This window comes from Myripristis murdjan, chromosome 1, assembly GCF_902150065.1.
Source record: "Myripristis murdjan chromosome 1, fMyrMur1.1, whole genome shotgun sequence".
In the NCBI taxonomy this organism is placed as follows: Eukaryota; Metazoa; Chordata; class Actinopteri; order Holocentriformes; family Holocentridae; genus Myripristis; species Myripristis murdjan.
The window spans coordinates 12,870,867-12,886,291 of NC_043980.1; the positions used below are offsets into that span (position 1 = coordinate 12,870,867).

The 15,425-nt window shown below is 38.3% G+C and overlaps 1 protein-coding gene across 5 annotated transcripts in view; it reads left to right on the plus strand.

Annotated features, from left to right (window-relative positions):
- Positions 1-15,425, plus strand: part of LOC115357567 (CD209 antigen-like protein E) — an 81,677-nt gene that overhangs the window by 29,561 nt on the left and 36,691 nt on the right. The gene's annotated exons all lie outside the window — the stretch shown is intronic.

Sequence of the window (15,425 nt, forward strand, 5' to 3'; positions counted from 1 at the left end):
ATTCTCACTTTTCACCTGAAAAAACTGAAATGAACTGAACTTTGAACTAGTTCAAAATTGAAATGGTGAACTATGAACATGAACTATTCATTTTTATACTGTGTGAACTGAACTTTGAACTAGTTCATGAGAACTATGAACTTGCACAACACTGGTAGGGATGGGCGATACCACACCTTTAGGATTCGATATGATACAGATATTTTTTCTTGCATTTTCATCGATACCGATACCGATACTGAAATTTCTTATTGGAATTTTTTTTTTTTCATTCAAAATATTATTACATTTAAGACAAATCACATGACAAATACAGACCATTTATACCATATTTATTATGGTCAATACATAATAAAACTAAAATTAAAATAAATAACATAAATAGGAATGAAATAAATTAAATATGAACAAAAATTTGCACATTTTCACCAAAGCAAACCAAAGCATGTTTTAAGTAATCAACAATTGTACAATACTTAATATAATTATCCTCTTCACCTTAAGTGTCTGTTAAAATTAGATTGAGATTTCAATATTTATTGTCCTTATCACTACACTGGCAAAGGTAACTGTCTGTACCTGGATATACTTGGCCTTTTTGCAGACTCTCTTGTATGGTCTTTTGCCGGACAGCGGGTGGTGCCATAGGCTGGACGTTAACGGCAACCTGCCTTTTTTCAAGCTCACTGTAGCTCTCCGCATGTGTGCTCTTAAGATTACTTGTGTTGCTACTATGTGAAACTTTTTTATCACACACTTGGCACCTTGCTGTCACTTTGTTGAGTGGTGAAAAATAACACCACACCACGCTTCTTTTTCTGTCTGCCATTATTTTCTGTGTGTTCCTCCGGCTCCCGCATTTGAGCCACTCTTACTGGCTGTGCTGTCGGGCCCATAGACATAGAAAGAGGCTAGATTGGCCACTCCCCCTTTTTTCACAGCAGACTTGGCGGCCATCTTGAAGCGCTCGACCGCCCAAATACAGAGTGGGACTCGGTGACAATAATAAAGCATGTCAATGGAAAATGCCTCAACATTGTGCAGCCTACGATTGTAAAAACCGGCGTACTGCACAATCCAGATAACAGGGAATTATCTTTCACATGTAAGACACATGTTTAGTTTAATTTAGTCATTATAACATTATAACCTATTATTACTTACCAGGGACCACCTGAGCCCCCTAAAAAGCTAGGAAAAACTCTGTACTCAGTGTGCATTTTAAACAAATTCCCTCAAGCCATTCCCACAGCATAGACTATTTAATGTATTTTGGGTCTAATGTTAATGCTTGACTTTCTACTGAGCCATCATTTGAATACTAATATGTGTGTGATCCTTGGTGGTCTGGCAGAGTGTTCACAGGTACAATAACTGTACGAGAACCTCAGACGAAGAACCATATTTTTTCACATTTTAGATAATCATCAATATTATGTTTTATTGCTCTGTTTTAATTTGTTTGATTGTTTTTATTCTTTCTACTTTTCTTTCTGTTTTGCTGTTTTATTTTCATTTTTGTACAGCACTTTGTTTCAGCTGTGGTTGTTTTTAAAGTGCTATATAAATAAAGCTGAGTTGAGTTGAGTTGAATATTACACTACTTGGACTATCACATTAATGTGTATATATTTACCTTGAGAATTTGATTATATCAGAAAGAAAATGATCAAATGAGGCCCTCTGATAAAACCATATATGCATGTTTTCACATTTTAGATAATCATCAATATTTTCATATTTTAGATAATCATCAGCATTACACTATTTAGACTAATATGCCTATCACATTAATGTGCATATATTTACCTTGAAAATTGATAATGTGTCCTTATTCTACTGACAAAATATATTTCTTCCATAGGCCTAATCTTTTAATATATGGCCATGAGAAACCGAAATTGATAACAAATGGACTGACAGGCATCTTAAAATTCGCCATGTCTAATGATAAAGTATGCTTTCTGATGGGCATCTGAGGGGAAAAAACATGCTTCTAGCGAGAATTTAACCCGAGTCTATAAATAAGTCTTGTGTGATAACAACTATACCACTACAACTTCAAAATATTCAAGGGGAATAGATATTTATTTCCGAAAGCTTGTATTGGTTATACACAGTGAATCACGGGGTTGACCACGGCAAGATGGCCGCCGCCGTCAGACATCAGTCTACTGGGATTCCACTGTGAGGCGTCCAGTCCATAGATATCTATAATAAAGGCTAGATGTCTCGTCCGCACTGCCGGCCAATGGAGTCGCACGTCCGCACATGGCGGCCATCTTGCCACAGTCAGCTCTCTCACTTATAACATTGTGTGATAGTGGTGCATGTACTTTTTAACAACCATAACTTGCTCAATTTTCTACCGATTTTCAAATGTTGTGGTTTGTTATAAACGTCAGAGGTGTAGTTATAATACTGCACTTAATTAATAATTATGTTACACTTCCGGTCAAACATTCAGAATTGTAGCCACGTTAATAACGTTTGTAAGAAACCAAACCGTTTGTAAATCCGTCAAGATTTCAGCGAGATAAGAGTATTTACGTTTGTGCAGATCACTCACCTTCCCTCAGGTACCACAGATTCTGCCAGAGAGCTTGCCTGTTGTAAGATGGCCGACCAGTGATGACGTTACAGACTCCGCCGTAAGAAATCTAGCCTTTATTATAGATATCTGTGGTCCAGTCTACCTATATATGTCTGTGATCGGGCCGACACTGTCGGCTCAATCATGTCTCAGGTTTCCTGTCACGTGGCACGGGCCAGCTCAATAGAGTAGTGAAGTCCCGCCCCTTCCGGTGGGCCCCCATGGGACCTTTCGGAGCGAAAAAAATGAATGGTGTTCAATGGACAGAAAATAATTATTTTTTGATCCCCTTGTCGTTATGCCATGGATTACAGAAATGTTGTTTATAGGCTAAAATTAAAAATTTTCATGTCAAGAGTTTGACCGTTTATTACGCCATTGTTCAGTTAAATGCTGTTGAGAAAACACAAGAAAGACTACATGCTGTGTCGCGTATGTGATGTCACGTCATCGCCGTTTCCCTCCATCCAGATTCAAGTCAAGATGCCGGTGTGTTTTGTTCCCGATTGTCCGCGTCTCCGAGGGCCGACGGAGCGCCGGGCCGGGAGGGAGGGCGAGCGGACCCCGCCGCCGGGCGGAAAAACTCAGAACCTCAAAAACTCAGAACCTCAAAAACTCAGCGCGGAGCAGAGAAATGGCCATGTCTGTTGTAGGCTTCCAGTGCGGGTGGTGACGTATTTCATCCGCACCGAGAGCAGCGAAGAGTTGTAGTTCACAAAGCGGGCTCACACAAAACCTAGCATTATTAATATTCTTCGTGCTAAATTGTAGTCTTCTTTGCGTGAAAAATTATCTTTAAATATCACAAACAACATATGTGAAATCCATGGCACAATTCAAACGGGACCAGAAAATAATTTTTATCTACCCATTGGATCGCATTCATCATTTTTTGCTTTTGAGGACCCATGTACCGGAAGTGGGTGGGCGGGACTTCACCACTCTATACGCCGCCAGGCACAGGGGTGTCTCGGCACATAGTAAGTGAAGTAAGCTATCTAAAACAGCTGAAAGTTATGCATGCACCACCAATTCTTATTTGTTTTATCAATATTTGTTGCACTCTGTAGAGTTGAATTTTTCACTGCAGACACTGACTTTTAACTATACTCTTGGAGTTGGTTTACTCTCCATGTAGTGGTAAATACTCTATCTAGGTTAAAATAGGTTTACACTGGAATATTGACACCCTATTTTTTACTGTGTAGCAGCAGTGTTTTGAGCCAGCTAAAGAGTTTTTGTACTGGATGCAGGCAGGCCGGAGTGCAGAACTTTACAGTGACAGTGATGGAGGCAATATGGGACAAAGGCATGAGGGCTGCATCAGCCATACTTAGCATGGGCCTAAATTTAGCGATACTGCAAAGGTGATAAAAAGCAGTTTTAGGGATTTATTTATTTATTTATTTTTTATGAGTGACTAGTGAGATACTAGAGTCAGCAATCACACCACTGTAGAGTTTGTGACGAGCATTTCAGTCTTGGCTGAGTTAAGCATCACAAAATTAGAAGACATCCCACCTTTAATAGCACACAGACACGCCTCAAGGTTAGCCAATTCAGAGTGGTCATTGTGCTTGATAGGTATAAAGATTTGAGTATCATCAGCATTACAGTGGATTATGGAAAGTAATGTTATAGCTATGTATATCACCCAAAGTGAGAATGTAGAGAACAGGAGAGTGCCAAGGACCGATCCCTGAGGAACACCAGAGTTATGTTCTCAGTACTCAGAGGTCACACACTGGTTTCTCTCTGAGAAACAGGTTTTAAACTAATAGAATGCCAGACCACAGTAGTCAGGGGGCCATTTCAGAGTAGGGCTTCAGAAATGACTTTTGCTGACATGTCTGGGTAAAAGCTGACAACCTATTTTTTCTGTTAGAGGGGACCCATAGAAGACTTTTTAGGGTGGTTGTCATGTTGAATTTCTTTTCTTGTGACTTTTAGAGGCCCTTTAATCCTTATAGTCTGAGGGTATTTGACCGTTTGTGCATGCTTTTCGTTTTCTGTTTATAAAACCCATTCAAAATGTTTTATCATAGTAAAGTTTGGTATCCTTTTTTTCAGCATATTATCACCTATATGACCCAGCCATTATTTTTGTCATTTTGTCATACTGTATCAACATATTGGACCCAAAACACACAAAAAACTAAAAATCAGATTTGAAAATACAGGGTTTTTTTTACTGGTAAAAGGGAGAAAGTTGCTTACCAAATTATTTTGAAGGTTGGAAATATAAATATAGGTCGCCCATGTGAACACAGAATGGCCAAATTTAAATAACATCAATGATGCGTGTTTTAGGAAATATTTGAATGATCAATTCACGCCATCATATGCATGTGTTTAATATTTCAGTTTGTGAATATATATATATTCAGTGGTGGAAAAAAGTTTTCGGACACCCCATGCATTTGTGAAATATTGCATTAAGAATCACTCTTAGGTCTTCAAGTACAATTTCTTTTAGTACAGTCACAGCCAAAATACTAAACAAATCCTAAAAAAGCCATTAAAAACTTAAAATTGATTGGTTCCAAAAAAATATACATAAGAAATTTTGAGTATTGGGTCAATTTGGTACCAGTGATGAAGGTCGTTCTTTTTATTAAAAGACACAATTTTTGTTGCCAAGCTTCGTGTCTACAGTACAGGCCAAAAGTTTGGACACACCTTCTCATTCAATGCATTTTCTTTATTTTCTTGACTATTTACATTGTAGATTCTCACTGAAGGAATCAAAACTATGAATGAACACATGTGGAGTTATGTACTTAACAAAAAAAGGTGAAATAACTGAAAACATGTTTTATATTCTAGTTTCTTCAAAATAGCCACCCTTTGCTCTGATTACTGCTTTGCACACTCTTGGCATTCTCTCGATGAGCTTCAAGAGGTAGTCACCTGTAATGGTTTTCACTTCACAGGTGTGCCTTATCAGGGTTAATTAGTGGAATTTCTTGCTTTATCAATGGGGTTGGGACCATCAGTTGTGTTGTGCAGAAGTCAGGTTACTACACAGCCGACAGCCCTATTGGACAACTGTTAAAATTCATATTATGGCAAGAACCAATCGGCTAACTAAAGAAAAACAAGTGGCCATCATTACTTTAAGAAATGAAGGTCAGTCAGTCCGGAAAATTGCAAAAACTTTAAATGTGTCCCCAAGTGGAGTCGCAAAAACCATCAAGCGCTACAATGAAACTGGCACACATGACGACCGACCCAGGAAAGGAAGACCAAGAGTCACCTCTGCTTCTGAGGACAAGTTCATCCGAGTCACCAGCCTCAGAAATCGCAAGTTAACAGCAGCTCAGATCAGAGACCAGATAAATGCCACACAGAGTTCTAGCAGCAGACCCATCTCTAGAACAACTGTTAAGAGGAGACTGCGCCAATCAGGCCTTCATGGTCAAATAGCTGCTAGGAAACCACTGCTAAGGAGAGGCAACAAGCAGAAGAGATTTGTTTGGGCCAAGAAACACAAGGAATGGACATTAGACCAGTGGAAATCTGTGCTTTGGTCTGATGAGTCCAAATTTGAGATCTTTGGTTCCAACCGCCGTGTCTTTGTGAGACGCAGAAAAGGTGAACGGATGGATTCCACATGACTGGTTCCCACTGTGAAGCATGGAGGAGGAGGTGTGATGGTGTGGGGGTGTTTTGCTGGTGACACTGTTGGGGAAGGCACACTGAACCAGCATGGCTACCACAGCATCCTGCAGCGACATGCCATCCCATCCGGTTTGCGTTTAGTTGGACGATCATTTATTTTTCAACAGGACAATGACCCCAAACACACCTCCAGGGCTATTTGACCAAGAAGGAGAGTGATGGAGTGCTGCGGCAGATGACCTGGCCTCCACAGTCACCGGACCTGAACCCAATCCAGATGGTTTGGGGTGAGCTGGACCGCAGAGTGAAGGCAAAGGGGCCAACAAGTCCTAAACACCTCTGGGAACTCCTTCAAGACTGTTGGAAAACCATTTCAGGTGACCACCTCTTGAAGCTCATCGAGAGAATGCCAAGAGTGTGCAAAGCAGTAATCAGAGCAAAGGGTGGCTATTTTGAAGAAACTAGAATATAAAACATGTTTTCAGTTATTTCACCTTTTTTTGTTAAGTACATAACTCCACATGTGTTCATTCATAGTTTTGATTCCTTCAGTGAGAATCTACAATGTAAATAGTCATGAAAATAAAGAAAATGCATTGAATGAGAAGGTGTGTCCAAACTTTTGGCCTGTACTGTATATAAAGCCAGCACATTTGAAAGTTCTTCAGACACAAAAATGGCTAAAACAAGGAACCTAACGCAGGAAACACGCCTGAGGATAAAGATTCAACTGTCAAGAATTTAGTTTTGTTAGTTTTCCTTGTAAACAATAAACAAAAAAAATATAATTTGTATTTGTTTGTATCTGTCTAATGCAGCCACCCCTTTTGAAACACAAAAAAGATTTTTCCACAAATATTTCATGATAATATTTGAGATTGTGTCAAATTTTAAGGGTGTCCGAAAACTTTTTTCCAGCCATCCTCCATCCCAGACAAAGAAATTTTACTATTTTACAATTTTGCTACTTTTAAGTATACAGTCATAAAATGAACAAAAAAATTTTCTGAGATGACAACCAAGCTAGATCATATAAGGGGCTTCATATTACAGTTTTTCTCCATTGGTTTGGCTCATTTCTTGAAACAGAAATGACATTCTCAAAATAACGTGGACAAAACTCCAAACCTCTTGGCAATTGTTCACAACATACTGGAACTTCTCATTCATTTCATGAAATTGGAAATGACTTAGTACATCCCTTACGGAAAGAAAATATATTTACCAATATATGAAATGCAATGTATTGTAATGTATTAGAATATATTACATTTAATATGCGAACAACAATGTATAGAAATATATTATATATTTGAAAATGTCTCAGAAATAAATGGTGTAATATATAGGTGAATCATATATGTGGCATATATTTATAATTGCATCAATATATTGCAATATATGTTAATATATGGAAAAATACAGCAACAATTGCGCATTTCATATATTTGCCATATATTGCAATAAATATATAATATATGTGTTCATATATTGACTTTTATATGTATAAAAGTCCTCCATAATGTATTTACATTTATGTGATGAACACTGGGTTAATATATTTATAAATACATGATCTATGACATTCCAATTATATGGAAACATGTATTGGAAATATACGTAAAATTACAGCTGCTGAGCGGGGTCCAGGCATTTTTAGGAAGATGCTGCTCAGTGATCAGTCACACTCACACAGTTTCGAGCACATGATTAAGATGTTCACATTACAATGTGGATTCTGCACCAGGCGAGGTTTGAACCTGCAACCTCTGGAGCCAAAGACAGTCACTTACCTCTCTGAGCTAATTGGCAAGTAGCAGCTCAATAGCAGCTTGACAATTTGACTAAGCCAGTGGTTACATCGTGTTTTCCTGAAACTGAATAGATACCAAACATAGCAAAATAAAATTGCTCTGCTTGCTCAATCATGTTGTAACTAGAATATATGCTGGAAAAAAAAAAAAAAAAATTTCATGGACTGATAATTATACTTCTACCGACTTCTCAGTCATTTTTAACTGGCAGATGTTTCATTTCAGCTGGGGGTGTGTCATTCCAATTTAACATCAGCTCCGATTAATGTGGCTATGCAGCAAAAGTAAGCACAGTAAGCAGCCACATTAAGGCTGAACAGAGTTATAGAATCACCTTTTCAGGCTGTTATCAATTTACCTCTGAAATAAAGACAACAGTTTTCACAGATGTGTTGATTTATTAAAAGTTAATTTCAATGTACAGACGCAAACAAACTGACAAATTAATTAAATAAATGGCCCAGGAAACTCATAAAGACTAAACAAATGAATAACGATTAATAGGCTAATTAATAACTGATAATATATAGCCGCACATCTCCGTGGAAAATCTTACAGGTAGCCTACTGTCCGTGGTGCTGACTCCACTGAGGCACTATATTATAGAAATTAAAATTCACGGAGGATCTTGTTTAGCTCTTGTTTACTTAAGTTGAGAAATCAGCTGTTTGCCTGGTGTTTGTCAGGTAGTCTTGTAGACATTTGACAGATTGCTCGGTCGGATCTACATAACATAGTCTCGTGTTATAATTTTAAAAATCTCAAGTACCCCCTGGAGTTCCTCTAAGTAGCCTCCCCCAGGCGTACGTGTACCCCCATTTGAGAAACACTGATCTAGACAACAGGGAGATGATGTTAATTTGTTTTTAACAATGATTGATTGGCTCCATAAGTGAAAAATTGATGTTTAAAAATGCAATTTTTACATTGACTCCAATTGTTCACATGAGAGCAAAATTCAAAATGCTGTCAAAAATTCAGTTTTTGAGATACAATTCTGAAATTTGCCACACATCATCGACCATGACTCCAGAATTTTGTCATTTTTTTCATGAACATTGAAGATTTATTTAGCAAGACTTTGCAGGTATATGTTTACAGTAAAACATTTTGATGCACTGTAGGCTTAATTTTTGATAAATCAAAAATCTGTGAACATTGTTTGTGTAGAACAGTCTGAAGATGCTCTGTAGCAGGTTTGGTGACATTTGAGCAAAAATTGTGGGAGGAGATAGGTTTAAGAAGTTTTACAGTTTTTGAAAAAAAAAAAACAGAGTGATGGCTTCATAATTTTCAATAGGTTTAAATGTACAAAAGTTTCTTCTATATTGAGGCTACAGTTTGATGAAAGTTGTGAAGCTGTAGCACATATGGTTGATTTGTTATGAATTTTCAAAGTTTTGAACTTTAGAGGCTTGCTATAGCGCCACCATCAAGACTACTGGCTTGAGTTTGCAGCTGAGGTAATCTGCCATGGAACTGGACCTTTGTGCAAAGTTTGGTCAGTTTTCACCCATGGGAAGTATGATTTCCTTGGAAGAAAGAAGAAGAAAGAAAGAAAGAAAGAAGACCTGGAAATACAGTAGTGTCCGGTGTCCTAAGCTGCCCGGACCCTAAATATATGCCATGCGTGGTCCATGCATATGTTATGGTTGTTTATTGGAAAATATGCAATGTTAAGAAAAATCCCAATATATTCTTTTATATATTATGTTGCGATATATATACATATATGGTATATGCATATATTGCAGTATATTTGAACATATAAAGACAAACTATTGCATGTAAAAATATAGTGCCGTTTTTGGTCTTGATTGCAATATTTTTTTTATATGTATCAATATATAGACATGTATGGTCTATGCATATATTTCAATATATTGTAAAATATAAAGACTAGTTCCCATATATGGAAATGTATTATCTAATATATCACATGATATTTTCCAGTATACTGCAATATATTTTTGTTTCGTAAGGGATGTCTCAATGTCTCAGTACATCTTTGCAAATGATTAAGTACAGTTAGCCTACAGTTAGCACAATTTCCAAATGAATAGATCTTGTTGATCTAAACTGACTGTTGGGTTCTCAGTCTAATGGTTGTTCTCTCCAAAACATGTCAGCATCATTTCATTGTATAAGTCATCACATGCACAATAGTCTGTTCAATTGTCAAAATTAGTCAAGAACATAATAACACGAATAATACCATATATGAATCTCTTGGAACATTTGATAAATTGTTTACAGTTTTTTTTTTCAATCATATTTTTCAGTATAATGAAACTGGGATCCACTTTGTCGTCATCTTCACCTCCAAACCACAGCAGAAGATTTCTTTTGCAAATGTGTTCATACCTTTTCATTGGATTCATACATTTTTTCACCTTTCACATGTGTCATTTACATGGCCCTGACTCCATTGACGTCACTATGGTAGTCAGAAGCAAAACATCTGCTCACAGCTGATAGAAATGACCTGCATCACTGTGAAATCACTTGTGCACCTAGTTCTTCAATACATCTTCTGATGCTCCTGAACACATCTTCAGTGATGTTTCCTGGGGTCATAGGGTGTTTCGGGTCTTGCAACATCAGACACCCTCGCCCAGGCAACCCAGCCGCAGTTGATCAGACCGCGGCTTGTGTTCAGGCGGCATTCGCTTCTCCCCATGGTGCTCCTCTCCGGATCCAGAGCCATCTTGAAGCTTTCTCAGCTGCTTCAGTAGTGTTTCTGATGGCTCTGCTCCTAGCTGTTCCCGTGATGCCCAGGGCACTCAAGGCTTTGTGGAGTGAACGCCCCACAAATCCTCTGCAGCCAACCTCGATGGGCATACAACTTACCTTCCAGCCCTGAGCTCGACAGTCAATGACCAACTGTTCATACTTGGTCCTTTTCCTTTCATGGGCCTCCCCCAAGCGGTCCTCCCGTGGCACCGTCAGCTCCATGATTATGATGCTCCTGGTGCTCTCTGAGACCAGAAGGATATCTGGCCTCAGGCTGGTGCTGACAATGTGCTGGGGGAATCTCAGCTGCTTCTCCAGAGAGCTGCCAATCCTGGGCGGTTGCCAGGATCCCTGCTGGTGTCTTCTTGCGACCTGCCCTTGGCTTGTCACCTTAGATCACTACCCTTTCCACAAATCACCATTCACCAATCAATCAGGATGCACCTACAAAAAAGGGGCCTATAAATTGTATTCTGTATTTTTTTTCTGTGTAATACTGTATGTGAATTACAGTATTTCAATTTTTGCCATCAATACAGTAAAATTTCACTTCAAAGTTTTTCCGAGTTTGGATGCAGTTCTTTACAGTAAGTTGACATTTGAATGTGTAACACACAGGAGAACCTTGTTCAAACTGACAGCTGTATTTTATATTGTGTTGTCAGCTGTGTTACAGTACAGTAAAGCTGATTGAAGGAATCTACTCATTTGGGCAGAAGTTGAGTTGTTTGAGGGAAATATTGGCTTTTGCTACTTGCTTTACAATATGTAACTATATACAGTTTTTTTCAATTGCTTACACACATTTTCAAAGCTCTGTGTCTTTTTCTCAAAACTTTACACACAAATCCAACTACTGCTAACACAAAATGCAAAATGCGCCCTATCTACTGCAAAATGAAACACAGTATTCAAAATATTGTAAACACATCTCAAAAGCAAGCATTTGTCTCACATCACAAACACATCTCCCATTGTATCACATACTTGTGTATATCATTTACACACTGTTGCTCTAAATCTAAAGCTCTTTTGTTTCTATGGATTTTCTTGATATATTGCCATATAAGAGTGAAAATATAGTAGCATGCAAAAAGAAATCAACACAAGCAATAATGGAACCAAAAATATTTAATTTTCTGAATAAATCAGTTGCTGCATTGTACAGCATCAAAGCAAAGTACACCAACCATCACATATGGAGGAGAGTGTGAGTGCGTGTGTGTGTGTGTGTGTGTGTGTGTGTGTAACTGCCGGTTCGGGGTGAAGCGCTCAGCAGAGACAGACGGTACCCCACATCTTGACCAATCACGTGCGGTTTTGGCTCCTAGAAAAAAAAAAAAAAAAAAAAAAAAACACAGCTCCCAATCAGGAGCCGGTCCGTTCGCAAACGACCCATCACTATTCCAAAGCGTCCTCCACGAACCTAGACTCGTCGTCCTCTGCGTCTTCGTCTGACTCCCCTGGCTCTCTGCATTGTTATCCATTGTTCAAGACAGATAGTTTTATAGGCCTATGTCAAGAGTGATTGGTTGGTGTTCAGTAAAGCAATTATTGTTTACATGTTAGGACAGAGTCTGAGGCGCTGATGAATAAGTGTGGCATTTTGATTGGTTGTGTTTGAAATGGGAAATCAAGTTACTTCCTGATAGATTTTTGTGTGTTAGCTAGAGAATTGTGTGTATTGATTTGCAAAAAGTGAATAGCTAAATTGAAAACTGTGTCAAGGCTGAGAATTAGTTTATGGTTTTGCTGATTTGAGGTGAAGTTGTGAGGTTTGAGTGAAAGAGTTTAGAAATAGTGTGATATATAAAGGTTTTGTGTGTAAGCAATTGAAGAAAACTGTAAATTATCAAAAAAAATTATGACTGCAATACACACAGGAAAAAGTAAAGTGGGACCTGCTCAGACTGAAAAGGGTGTGCTGCATTTTGGTGTTGAGTATCAAGTGAGTGAGTGGTTGGATTTACTCACCTGACTGCGAGTTGTATTGGGTGGTGACAAAATGTGCTTTTGCTACATGTTTGAAATGTTTTGCCATGGTAAGAGCCTTTTGCAAACAAAATGTGTTGTTTTGGGAAGAGCGCCTCACATTGGGCCGATGGATTAACTGTTTTGATACCAAGGTTTCTGAGTTGACAGAGGGGGTAAAGCGATTGAAAAAAACTGTAATGGATACAATTTCCTTGGCAGTATGAGTGCAACGTGTGATGTCAATCCTTGGAGGTTACTCTTACCGTTAACTCTTTTTTTTTTTTTTCAGTTTTATACACAATTGTATTCTGTTTGCTAGACAAAAAAAAATAGTACAGTAACCACTGTCAGTGAAGGACTGGGCTAAGACTGAGAGGTGGACATGAGGGATATTTCAATGGTCCTCTGCCATAGTGACAAAACATCTAAACATTTTGACTTGCAGTGCTTACACAATACCAAAGGGACGATGCATTTTGGGGGCAATGACTACTGATATGAGAAAGAAACTTTATTTTGACACGAGTGAACTGTTTTGGGAGAGATATGAGCTTTTGCAGGTGACCCATGGTGTTATGCTGAACCATCCAGGTTATTTTGGCAAAAGTACCAAAAGTGTTGAGAACGTCCGGTCTGTTTCAGGAAATGAGCCAAAGCAATTGAGAAGGATCTTTCTCATTTTGGTGGCACTGACTATTTATATGGGAAAGGGATTTAGTTCTGAGGCATGAGTGAACAGTTTGGGGAGAGATAAATGATCTATGGTGTTGTGCTGAACTGAAAGACTGTTTTGCCAAATGATCTTGAAGTTTTGAGAATGTAATTTCTGTTTCAAGAAATGAGCCAAACCTATGGAGAAAAACTGTAATACTGGACAGGTGTGACTACACACAGGATAAATCAGCCATCTTAAATCCCAGACAAAGAAATATTCATCACCAGTATTGTGGAATAAAGTCCGATTTTACCACTTTTAAGTATACAGTGATAAAATGACACAAAAAATAACTTTCTGAGATGACAACCAGGCTAGAACACATGCAAAGGGGTTAAATATTAAGATTGGATAGGTTGTCAGCTTCTACCCAGAGATGTCAGCAAAGTTGTCAGTTACTGTTTTGGCCCCGTGACTACAAACAAAATTCAATATTCAAGGTGCTATAATAGTATGGTATGATAGAACCAGCATCCCATCCCATCATCCCCGGCTAGCATGAGATCATATGTCACCCTATAGTAAGCACAGTCTTAGTAGAATGAAAATACCTGAAGCCTGACTGAAACACTTTTTCGGTTGTCTTTTTAAATCTTGGAAAGATACAGGAGTTTACAGACGAGCCTGTAATTATTTAAGGCTTCAGGGTCAAGGGTTAGGTTTTTTAAGTAGAGGCCTGTTCAAGGCTATTTTAAAAGCGTAGGGTAAAGTACCAGATTTAAGATAAATTTAGTCGACTGAGCATTGTTGGGCCAAAAACTGAGAAAAGCTGTATATAAATTTTAGTCAGTAGGTGGGAAAAGTAGGCAAGAGGCTATTTTAGCAGAGTGCACCGATTTGAAAAGTGCATCCAAAGAGATATTATCACAATAAATTACAAGGTGAATAATGTCAGTAACAGAGGACATGTGGGAAATGGTGGAAATATTTTTTTTTATTGATTTATATAGTTATTCAGATAATACTCAATATGTATGTAATCATTTATTAAGTGTTATTATTTTTTAGTTAGGAGTGTCAATCATGCACATCATTATGTTATTCAGAGTTTACTGTGGGTCACACTTTGAATCAACAATAACTGCAGGAGGTTTTAACTGAATGAAAACATTGTATTCTTTGTTTCATAAAATAATGAGCTTGGCTAGTATTTTTCCACCTGCAAAGAAGCAAACTGAGAGGTGTCTGTGTGCACCAAGGCCACTGCACCCTGATATCTATGTCAGATGTTGTGTGAGGAGACAACGGACGATAGCCGATTCATTTCCCTCATGAATGAATCATAGAAAAAAATTAAGACAGGAAAGGTGTGATTCTGGTGCCACACCAAGCATTGAGGGAGAGAAATAAAAGGTGGTGTCATACAAGTTTGAATCAGTTGCTCCATGGACCAGCTCCATTTATTTTGTACTTGGATTGAGGTGATATGATAAACCTTTTTACTGCATCAGATTGTGAGCTTATTTTTGGGTTATTAGGGGCCAGGCAGCCTATGCTGCCAGGACCCTCTTGTATTCCTGCACAATTTTGCACAAAGGTCCAGTCCCATGCCAGATTTCCTCAGCTGCAAACACAAGCCAATAGTCCTGACGACTGATTTTTTTTTTTTTTTTTTTTTTTTTTTCCCAGTGGTTTGAAATCTGCCTTTCCATGCATATGCGGCTGCTACCATGCGACTGGCTAGGTCAATTTATGAAGCCTCACATGTATTGACACTTGCCAATAGCTCAGTGAGATAGAGCATTGTCCTTCATGCCAGAAATTGTGAGTTCAAACCTCAACTGATGCAGAATGCACATTAGAATGCCCCCTTCCAAGTAACCAAGTAAAATCATACAAGGTATTTCAAAATTACAATTCTGTGGAATTTCCTTGTCCTGTAAGACAAGGAAATTCCACAGAACTCCTGTTGTTTTTTTTGTTTTTTTATCAACACTCCCCACTGCAGCACTCCGCCTAGTTCAGTGCAAGCCAA